The 12,205-nt window shown below is 41.4% G+C and overlaps 1 long non-coding RNA gene across 2 annotated transcripts; it reads right to left on the bottom strand.

Moving 5' to 3' along the window:
• Positions 1-8,937: 8,937 nt before the first annotated feature.
• Positions 8,938-9,842, bottom strand: LOC114801321 (uncharacterized). 2 transcript variants are annotated; one of them, XR_003751484.1, is made up of 5 exons: positions 9,796-9,838; positions 9,674-9,712; positions 9,503-9,563; positions 9,326-9,383; positions 8,938-9,152 (listed from the first exon to the last, which is right to left on the bottom strand). It is a non-coding gene; the product is annotated as an uncharacterized LOC114801321 (long non-coding RNA). The 2 variants fall into 2 exon arrangements; XR_003751483.1 differs by having other exon boundaries at positions 9,503-9,712; positions 9,796-9,842.
• Between the last annotated feature and the right edge of the window lie 2,363 nt (positions 9,843-12,205).

Genomic DNA, 12,205 nt, shown 5'->3' with positions numbered 1-12,205 from the left:
ATGATCAGGATGTGAGGAGTCCTTTATGATATTTTGTGCTCTCTTGAGGCAGCGAGAGCTACAACAACAACATTTATTTCTTATATAGCCCGTAATCATATACAGTATTTCTCAATGGGACCCTAAAGTTGAACCTTCTGAAGAAAATGAAAAACTTCACACAAAAAAAACTTGCTACTATGATGATATTGAGTGATAGTATTAGTTTCTGTCTTATTCCTGTTATCTTGGCTATTGTGTTAAACAGGAATCTGGGATTATTTTTGTTGTTGTCTATTAATGAGGAGAGATACGCGCTAAGAGCGTGTGGGCTGCCCAGACGGTCTTGGACCGAGTGGAGTGTTCTCTGTGTTTTTGGACATCCCCAGTGTTTTTTGTTGCACAATAAACTGTGTTCTTCCTTCGCCGTCCATCGTATTCCTTAGACATCCAGACTCAGGCATGGAAAAAACACTGTAAATTGATGTAATGTCATTTTATTGTGTCTAAGACATATTTTAAAAGCTATATGGAAATTATCTGAGACTATTTCAGATTGTGAAAATGTGACTATGTCTGCTATATTTGAACCAGTACAAGATCAAGTGTATGACCAGTTTGTTCAGAAAGGGTAAAGAACAGCCAGTGATTTCTTGGGCAATCTGTGAGGAAAGATGGTGTTAAAAGCAGAGCTAAAGTCTATAAAGAGGAGCCATGCATAGCTCCTCTGGGGCTCTAGGTGGGACAGGGTAGCATGGTGAGCAACAGCTACAGAATCCTCTGTAGACCTTTTAGCCCTGTAGGCAAATTGGAGTGCATCAAAGGTGGGAGGTATGAAGGACAGATAGCCCAGTTTCTTCTGAGGAGAACTTAAACATCCTGGGTACCACCACCTCCCAGGACCTGAAGTGGGACACCAACATCTCCTCCATCCACAAAAAGGTCCAGCAGAGGATGTACTTCCTAAGACAACAGAAGAAGTCCAGTCTTCTACATTTTCCCTGGACACAGAATTTTTGACCTGCTGCCCTCTGGAAGATAATCTAGAAGCCTGCAGACTAGGACCAGCCGACACAGGAACTGGGAGCACCACAGAAACAAAGTCCTTTAAAAGGACAAGGCAACGCAACTCCTGTTGCTCAGTCATTGAATGCCTTTGTTAGGAATCAACAACCGAGCTCTGCTCAAACCTGCAAGTAAGATTATTCCTACCCTTGCCCGTTTACCTGTCCTGCCTCCCTGACGTCTCATTCCTTGCTTTCACAAGCGTCATCATCCATTGATGTTGTAGCTTCGGCTGACCCCAACACTCGCAGATTCATGTCATGGAAATTTTCCAGCCTCCTTGCACTTCTTTGCACCGGGATTTTCATTTCCGTGTACAGATGCTCACTGTCCTGTCTCGCTTTATGTTCGTGACACAACTAAACTATCACACACATTGCCACTGCACTTCATGTTTTTACTTGTTGCACTATTCTCTTCAGTACATTTGCAGTCTCTTTTTGTATTGTTTTAGTGATGTAATTTTGAATTTAGATATATTTATAAAAATATAGGATAACTGTAATTTACAATTACTGTTGATTTGTCTGTCTATTGCTGTTCTGTTGTGTTCTATGTTGCATCTATGGTCCAGGAGGTTGATATGTTGTCTCACTGTGTACCATGTATATGGATGGTATGGTAAAGCTGTAATTTACTTGCTTAATTACTGCCATTTTTTTTAAATTATGTGTTGTCATTAAGAAAAGAGAATCATTGTATCTGAACCAATAAGCAAGATTAGACCACCAGCACAGTCTTCTGAGCCTACACATATAAATCACTAAGAAACAACAATAAAATAAAATAAACTCATTTACATTATATTATAGTGAAAAAGGACCAGCGGGTAAGGAATCGAACCTGTAACCGAAGGGTTGTGGGTTCAAATCCCGAACCGCCAAGGTGCCACTGAGGTCCCCTTGATCAAGGAACCGTCCCCACACACAGCAACCCGGGCACCTTGGTGATAGGTTAAATTCAGAGGGCAAATTTCATTGTGTGCACCATGTGCTGTGTTATGCTGTGTATCACAATGACAAAAAGTATGAGGGACTGTTTAGGAACTTTTGTAATAACACATACACATTCATATATGAAACTGACATGCGTGCATTTACTCTACTAAAAACTCACACACACATTTATGAAACACTCATACAGATACAGGTGAAATGAACTTACACTAACACACATGAAACGCTCACACATACATGTGAAACTGATTCTTATGTAACAAATAAATGCGTCAGCACTAAACTTTAACAGTGTGTTAAATGTTCCTATAGCATTAGTGAAGCTTTTCACATGTTCATGTGTGTCAAAACATTTCACTATATTCGGAAGACTTTTCAGTATTGAAATGAGTTATAAAATCATAGCAACTGATCGTAATAAGCTTTATGAATGCTCACTTTAACATCCTGACTAAACTGGCAGATTGGCTTTGTCTGTTCATCGACTTGCCATTTTAAACTTGTTCTTGTTAATAAGTACCTGTGCCAGATTCTGATCTGTCAGAGGTGTGTTCCATAAATGACCAAATGTAATAATAAAAAAGCATACATACTATGCTATACAATTAATTTGATCTCCACCAGAGATCCAGCAAACAGAACATGTCTACAAGTGGGAATGTGAAAATGTGGATTCAGAGTCTGAATTCACTGTAGCAGAATTACCATTCCCCCTGTGGGCTGCCGTTCTTCCTGCTGTGCAGCAAGTAAACCCCACTGCAGAGTCCTCATCTTTTGGACGGCACATTTATATGCATGTCTTTTAGTTGCCATCATGAGGAGTTGCTTGAAGCTTTGTGTGACAGTGCAGAATTTCAGAATCAAAAATAAAATAGATTGAATAGATACTTTAACAGGGCTATTATTCCATGAATACGTTTTTGCACAAAACAACTTGCTGAAATGATCCCAGTGCTCAGAACATTAAAAGGGGGTGAAAATGGCACGTTATAAAACACTGCACCACACTGTATAGAGGAAGTGATCATAGTCTCTTATGTGGGCTACTGGGAGCATGACAGGTGCATTTGCAGGAAGGTATTTATATATATCACAGAGCCCAGCAGATGCTTGTCTGATTTGTATTTGTCAGTGATTTTTGCTCATTTGGCTAATTGCCACCGTCGGTGTCATTATCTTATTGGCTAGGTAGATCCTTATCAAAAAGCCTAATAAAACCTTGTCATTCTTAAACTACCACGCTCAAAGAAAATGTACCTGGAGATAAAAATGACAAATATTGTTGTGTAATGCAAATCTTGATAATTAAGTTCCACAATTAAAGCCAATACTGATTGTAAAGGAGAATGTATTTTAATCCATAGAGTTATATAGTATAATAATATTAAGCACTTGCAATGTGATAAAAATATTTTGTGAGTGTTGTATTTTTGTTTGAATAAAAAAGCAATAAATGTAGCTCCATAGCTGCCACCTGCTGGTGTGTAACGGTGACACAGAGGCGCGCGAGTCGGGGCAGCTCTTGTTAGAAGTAGCGAGGTGACGCGACGCGCTTAATGCAGCCGCCAGGGGGCACTGCGTCCCCGCTGCTGCAAAGTAAAGTGAATGTGGGGGAAAACGAGGAAGAATGATTTGATGAAAGGGGCTGACGGATTGCACGCGTGTGCACTTGTGTCACACTTAAACGAAACCACCGAAAAACACACAAAAACCCTGCGCACAAGTTAAATTAAACCTGCTGTCCGGAACAAAAAATTTTCAAACTCAGTCGCAACAGCGCCAAAACTCGTAGTGGCCAGAAATATATTACACCCGTACTAGTGAAGCACTTCCATTAAAAATGAATGGGAAAAGTGAAGGGGACTTGAGTGGGGACCGGGGTTCGCGCCTCGGCTGCGCTACCAAAAAACAAAACAGCAGCGGGACAGAGTAGCGTTCAGGCGTGGGTCAAATTAATTGTAGTTAATTCTTCAAGATGCTTGGAACAATGTACCAAGTTCCTTCAAAAATTGGATACAAGCAAACGAATTGACAAATGCATGCTCTTTTGAAGGCAAAGGGTGGTTTCAGAAGGGTGATATTTTACAGAACAAAAAGTCCACATAATAAACCGTCAATGTAAGACTAGACTGACATGGCTGCCCAACGCTCAGTAACGGGGATAGGTTAAAAGCAGAGGACACATTTCGTTGTGTGCACCGTGAGCTGTGCTGTGTATCACAATGACAATCACTTCACTTTCAATTCAATTACAAAGGTGTCTAGATGATACAGCAAAGAATAGCAGCATATAACATATTTCAACAGCATATAACATATTCCAGTACTGATATGGTGTTACAGCCAGTGTTACTTTTATCACATAATTTTATGTTTCTGGTGATCATCATAACGCCTAATAGAATAAATGAAAAAGAAAGATTCTGACCTTTCACCAACTGAAAACATTTGGAGCATTAAGAAAACAAAAAAGATACTTCGAAGATACTAAATGGAACTCCAGAAACTGATATCTTCAGTTCCCAGATGTTGATAAGCTGATAAAAGAATAGACCAGGTTACACACTGCTACACTTTTTTGAGTTTATCTTTTATTAACATGTGACATGTTTTCTGTGTTCTACTGTGAATAACGCATTAATTTGTGAGATTTGCGTGAGATTTGTATGAGATTTAGGATTAGGATTCTGGAAAGGTTGACAGGCACTCGGGGAACAGTGTGTGAGGACGGTGCTTTGCTCAGTGACACCTCAGTGGAATATTGGCAGCTCGGCAACCTTCTGATTACAGGGCTGCTTCCTTAGCCACTAGGCCATCTTCTGCTCATTTTTACTTCATATGCTTTATATATTGTAAACATTTGAGGTGTGAGTGTATTGTTGTATTTTGTGTTTTGCTTTGTGTAAATTGTGTAAATCTAAATGATCTAGATCTAAACAAAATCATCAATAGAAAAAGTAAAAAGAAATTGATAAAGTTGATTGGAAACTTCTATTTGCTGTGTTACATAAGTTTGGTCTTGGACACTCAATTTTTTTTAAGTATTACATTGTTCATGTCAGCATGTGTCGGGACAAATGACCAAACATCGTCCAGCTTCTGTCTCAAGAGGGGCACGAGGCAGGAATGTGGAACATATAGTCGGCCTTTATGCGGATGATGTGTTACATTTTCTCCAGAATTCACAAACCGGTCTTACTGTTTAAAAACATTTAATTTGACTAGAAATACCAATACATAAGTAATACCAAATTCTTCTTTGAGTGCACTATTCAGGCCAAAGGATGTTCTGGATGGGTTTTACGTCTACTAACAACTGCTCACACTGTCAAGGGGAAAACCAGACAATTACATCCATGCTCTTTATCTCTGTCCACCATTCCAGCCTCAACTTCAGTCCTCTTGTTGGGTGTCCTAGAAGTGATTGTCACATGTGATACACAGCAGCACAGCACACAGTGCACACAGTGAAATTTGTCCTCTGCATTTAACCCATCACCCTGAGTGAGCAGTGGGCAGCCATTTCAGGCGCCTGGTGAGCAGTGTGTGGGGACGGTGCTTTGCTCAGTGGCACCTCAGTGGTACCTTGGCAGATCGGGATTCGAACCAGCAACCTTCTGATTACGGGGCTGCTTCCTTAACCTCTAGGCCACCACTGCCCCTTTTTTATTTATTTATTTATTTTTTAAAGAAGGTGTCAGAATGGAAATGAATGCACTCCACATGGCTTTCACTGCTTTATGCATTGCTAAGAAAACTGTCCTCATGAACTGGAAAAATAAAAATAATCTGAATAGCAACCAGTATAGAGATCATTTGCTGGACGATATTAGTCTTGACGCAGCTTCTGCTGCCACATCAGGTCCAATCTGTCTGGGCTCCTTTGATAAACTCCATTGCATAGTGGGGGTGGGGGTCTTGGTTTTGTCCTTTGACGTGATGCAGTATACGGACTTGGGCCATCTGGGGGTTTACTGTGGTGAGTTTCCTGGTGGGCTTGGGGCTGTGGTCCTGGCTGGGATGGGGCTCTCAAAGGGGGGTTGCATGGTGGTTGCATGCTGCGCTGCTGTGGCAGTCGTGCCGGTGGCTGAATGGGCATAAGCTCCCTGCCCATGGTGGATTTCAGGGTGTCAACGCTGACTCTTTGGTAGGTGCTTTGCGACTTTCCTCCACGTCCCTAAATGCCTCCCCCTCCTGCTCCGTCACACATAGGGCCTTGAGGTGCAGGTGTGCTTCTGGGGTGCAGGGGACGTATTCCTCTTCTGTCCCCACATGGCAACCTGCACTTCATCACAACTTAGACCTTCTCATTATGGACTCTGTCATGATACATACATATAAGACCTTGGGGGTGGCATCCACAGGGCGGGCTGTTAATTCAGACTTTCCTCTGGAGCCAGTGCCCACTTCTAAATTTTAATTGCACCAAGACATTGAGGGTTCTAGGGAGGGGCCGAGGTGACACAAACTGTGGTTTGGTAGAGGGTTGTCAGCTCCACACCCCTCCCTTATTTTAAAAGCATTTTAGAACAACAATACCACATTTGAGCAGCTGAGGGGATGCAGGGGCGGTTTCACACTCCATTCGCAGACTAGGGCTGGGGGCTGAGAGGACAAGCTGGCCGCCCGGTCAGGGTCTGCAGGGACCAGATGGACTTGTCTCCACCCCAGGGTGAGGGGAGACCATTTCCTGGGTCTAGGGTAAACTGCCCCTCTTGGGGTGGTGGTCCCTGGAGCTGGGAGAGTAGATTAAGTATGGGGAGTGTGAGCGTTTATTTTTGTGTGTCTCCATGTTGGGTGAATGTGTGAATATCTGCATATGTGTGTATGAGGGTGGGAAAGTATGCTTGACTCTTTCCCTGGGGGTTACTTGGCAGGTCTGGGCCCTCCTGGCTCTGTTGGGTCCCTGGTGGGGTGTGGGGGACCTTGGGTCTCTGGGTTGCTGGTCTACAGGTCCTCTGCCGTGGCCCACTGGGGCTTCTGTATGGTGGCACCTTTTTTGTTTGCTAAAGCAGGTATCGTGTTAATTCTCTATCTTTCTTTTTTTTTTTTTGTTTTCTTTCCCTTGTCCCTCCTCTATATGTTGACTTCTTCCACAAAAAAAAATAAATCCTGAACCGTCAAGGCGCCACCCCCACACACTGCTTCATAGCTTCATGGCTCAAGAGGAGATGGGTTAAATGCATAATTTTGTTGTGTACACCATGTGCTGAGCTTGCTGTGTATCACAATGGCAAAAAAAATCCCTTTCATCTCCTCACCCCTCACACCCTGGAACTTCTTCCCTCTAGCTGATGATGTAGAAGTCTGCACACCAGAGTTATCTGACACAGGAACGGCTTCTTCCCTCTGGCACCATCACCCTCATAACCTGTTAACCTACAAAGCGTGTTCCATGTCCACCTTCTGTTTGGTCTAAGCCTCGTACTTGCACTTCATGTATACTGTGTTGTCTTGTTTATAATCTGTATTTTGTGCACGTCTGTAAATAACATCCCGATTGTATATTTTGCATACATTGTATACATTGCTCTATATTGTACTGTGTTGCATGAGAGACAAAAAAATTCCCTGCGTGTGTGAGTGTGTGTGTGCTAACATAATTGGCCAATAAACATGATGCTGTTTCTGCTAAAACCAACAGTGAATGATTGCAACCCTCCAGGAAATCCACAATTGTATTTAAATGTTGGTGACTTTGTGTTTGCAACATAATCTGATCATGTACCCACAAATACTCTCACGCCCATAACTTGAAGAACCGACCGTTTACTTGATGTAGGCAATTTAAGTGAATGGAAAGTGATTATCATTGTGAAAAACAGCACAGCACACAACAAAATGTGTCCTCTGCTTTAACCCATCACCCTTAGTGAGCAGTGGGCAGCCATGACAGGCGCCCATGGCAGTGTGCGGGGACCGTGTTTTGCTCAGTGGCACCTTGGCAATTCGCAACTGGCAACCTCCCGATTACAGGTCCGCTTCCTTACCCGCTAGGCCACTACTTATTTAAATTTATTATACTGATTTAAAATGTAATTTAAGGCTGCAGCGTTTAAAAGGCACACATATTTCATTTTAAAACACAGTATATGCCGAAATATTCTGAAAACAACATTGGTGTGACACTGTGCACTGATAATGGTGCAAAAGTCATAGTGCAAGTGATGCAGCTTAACTGTCCAGGGCCAGTGTGGACATTATTTTATCATGGTTACATAATAAAATGTGAACTGTCAGTATTTCTTTTGTGATTTGAGAACAGGTTAGCCCCCTGGGCCTGGTCATAATTATAAATCAGCAGTTGTTCAATTAATTAATTAATTAACCCACTGCATTTCTCTTTAATATATTTCCTTTTATATCAATATTTTGGTGCAGGTTATGGTCAATACATTGTATTATGGATTGATTGTGGTTTGCAGCTGCCACAACTCATTCCAGGTGAATAAATCAGTCCATGAAATGTTTCATTATCTACTGCGTTCCATGTTTTCTTTGACTCAGAAACACACATGCTGATATGCAATAATCTTAATTTTGATACCAACATTATTCTAATAGGCTCTGAGGTATTGTTTAATTTATTAGTTTATTGGGTGTGTCATTTAAAGGTGTTTGGCTGTTTAATAAATCTGCTTTCACAAGTTTTGGTTCGCCAATTCACCTAAGGCAAGTTTTTTATTTGTGGGATGGAAACTGGAAAACCCAGAGAAAACCCACACCATCACTTGAAGAGCACGCAAAACAGAGGTTTTTAATAAAGTTAATTTATACGTGCACATATAACCAACATAGAAAATTAATATACATTATTGAAAACTATAGTATAAGAACTAATAATATATAAGCATAGTAGATACATGCAAAAACTATAAATAATACAAAAAGAGCAGGCAAGACAGAAGTGCTATACAAAATTAATTTATACGTCCACATATAACCAACATACAAAATGTATAAAATTGAAAACTATAGTATAAGAACAAGAACAAATCTATATAAGAATAGAAAATACATGTAAAAACTATAAATAATACAACAAAATGTACAAATCACGTTAAGTATTTATCTACAAAACAATCTCTCATCTGAAGTCCTTGGGGTTGAAGACAGTCTTCACAAAGGCATCTGTGGCAGGAGGTCACCAATCTGCAATAAATTAATTTACAATTAACCAAGTTCAATAATAACGGCAGAGAAAGATTTCATATATTGAACCAAATACTGAATACTGATAATAGACTTACTGTACATCTGGTCTGTGCAGAATTTCTATCATTGTTCCCATGTTTATAATAAGTGATCATGTGAATGTGACTGACCTGCTAGGCTTCTGTCTTCTGTCAGATACAGCTGGCAGCAATAAAGTTCAAGCCAGTCCTGAAATGCAGATATGTAAATTAAACTCATGTCAATAACAAATAATAAATAACAAATCTGAACTGACATGTACACTGGGCTAAAGGTTACTGTAGACCCACTACACCATATAATCTCACCTGCACACAAGACGGGTCTCTCCACTCTCCTCCTTCGTCTGCTGGTTTGGACACTCAGAACCTATTTTAAAAAAGTGTGTTCTGTAAGACATTCAAAAAGTTGTGTATGTATATGTATACTGTTCATAGAATAAAAAAGGCAGCTTGTTTGTTCCTGTGTCCAAAATCTACCGGTGTTGATGGAGTTTCCTGGAGAAGACTGGTTTTGGGCTAAATATGAAATAAATGTTGGGATATGAGAGGAGGATCTGGATTAAGTATGTTTTGTTTATCCTCCAGGACAGGACTTGTACCTGCTAGTTTTAGTCAGCAGGCCAAATGCCACCCCATGTTGTTCTGGTGAGTGGTTCTCAGTCCAAATCTGCCTCTCCTCCTCCTGGTCCTCAGGGATGAAAACATCTATATAAGCATAGTAAAGAACAAATCTATATAAGCATAGTAAATACATGTAAAAACTATAAATAATACAACAAAATGTATAAATCACGTTAAGTATTTATCTACAAAAAACAATCTCTGTCATCTGAAGTCCTTGTGAATGAAGATGGTCTTCACAGAGGCATCTTTGGCAGGAAGTCACAATTCTGAAATAAATTAATTTACAATTAACTAGGTTCAATAATTGTGACTGACCTGCTAGGCTTCTGTCTTCTGTCAGATACAGCTGGCAGCAATACAGTTCAAGCCAGTCCTGAAATGCAAATATGTAAATGAAATTCATGTCAATAACAAATAATAAATAACAAATCTGAACTGACATGTACACTGGGCTAAAGGTTACTGTAGACCCACCACACCATATAATCTCATCTGAACACAAGACGGGTCTCTCTACTCTCCTCCTTCGTCTGCTGGTTTGAAAAACTCAGAACCTATTTTTAAAAAAGTGTGTTCTGTAAGACATTCAAAAAGTAGTGTATGTATATGTATACTATTCATAGAATAAAAATGGCAGCTTGTTTGTTCCTGTGTCCAAAATCTACCGGTGTTGGAGTTTTCTGAAGTAGACTGTGGTTTTGGGCTAAATATGAAATAAATGTTGGGATATGAGAGGAGGATCTGGATTAAGTATGTTTTGTTTACCCTCCAGGACAGGACTTGTACCTGTTAGTTTTAGTCAGCAGGCCAAATGCCACCCCATGTTGTTCTGGTGAGTGGTTCTCAGTCCTAATCTGCCTCTCCTCCTCCTGATCCTCAGGGATGACTGTCAGACATGAAAAACAGAAACTACACACCTCACATTAATAACATACCCATCTCCACGCCCCAACTCCTGCCCTTCTCCACGCCCCGGCTCCTGCCCTTCTCCACGCCCCGGCTCCTGCCCTTCTCCACGCCCCGGCTCCTGCCCTTCTGCACGCCCCGGCTCCTGCCCTTCTCCACGCCCCGGCTCCTGCCCTTCTCCACGCCCCGGCTCCTGCCCTTCTCCATGCCCCTGCTCTTCTACATGACCTGGCTGCTGCCGTCCTCCATGTGTGCCCTTCACCACATGCTCTGCTTTACAACCTGCCTCCTGCACTTCTTCATGCCCTGGCTGTAGGCTCTTGTCCAACATCTTGTATAGCTGTAAACAGCCAGAGATTAGGTTAACATACAATACACAGACAATAATGGAACATGAACATGTCATGAAGCTGAAATTTAAAATCAGCTATATATCCGTCAATCACTGAACCTTCACTATTTCTGTCCAAAAGTTATGTGGTGAGATTGAGGGAACCAACACATTTACCTCTTGGCACTTCAGCCGGCGATTCATCTGACATTGTGTTAGATGAGATCCATTAACAAATGGATGCTGCGCACACACACGCACATAGAATATTAGTACTTGTAGTTTTCAGAGTACATTCTGAATTGCACTTCCTTACCAAAAGCAGCTCTTCGGCAGACGGCCGTCTGCTAGGATTAAACACAAGGAGCCGACGGATGAAGTCATGGCATTCCCTAGACCTGAGAAGAGAACCGTCTGGTTTAATTACAATCCTCCAGGGGTGAGTGTGTGTGTGTGTGTGTGTATGTGTGTACATAATTAAGAAAACATTCACCAATTTCCATTCCGTCGTAAGTCGATGGAGGGAATTTGGGCTTCAGCAATTTCCATGGTCATCATCCCCAGTGACCAAATGTCGCACTTCTCATTGTAGGGCCCAACGAACTTCACTCTGGAGACTTCGGGGGCCATCCTGTATGTCACAGATAGGGGAAAGGAAGTGAGCACAGAGACACACACACACCACACAGAGACAAGAATGCATTTTAGATTTTGAAAGAAACTTACCAATCGTAAGTTCCTACTCTCTGGAACCTTGCACTGAGGTCTGACACTCTTGCTGCCAAACCCAAATCGCCTGCAGGAAGAGATGTTTGAATAAAAAAAAAAAATCACATTTGAAATCTATCTTCATCCATAAATCTAAACACACTCATTCAGGTTCTTTTCTGATCTAAACAGTATGTGGCGGAATAATTTGTTTCTAGAAGTCAGTACTCACCGATCTTCACTTTTCCGGTTTCATTAACCAGGATATTCTGACCCTGTAGACCAACACACAGAGAGCTAAGATAGGACTATGCTTGTAAGGAAAGCTACTCTTGGAAAATATTTCACATCAGACAGTAAAGAAGCTTCTAAACTTTCAGATTGTGTTTGGTGTGTGATGAAGTACCTTTATGTCGCGGTGAATGAGGCTCTTTCCATGC

Source organism: Denticeps clupeoides, chromosome 12, assembly GCF_900700375.1.
Source record: "Denticeps clupeoides chromosome 12, fDenClu1.1, whole genome shotgun sequence".
Taxonomy (NCBI): domain Eukaryota; kingdom Metazoa; phylum Chordata; class Actinopteri; order Clupeiformes; family Denticipitidae; genus Denticeps; species Denticeps clupeoides.
Note: the sequence above shows the minus strand (reverse complement) of the source record. Positions and strands in the feature narration are given on the sequence as shown.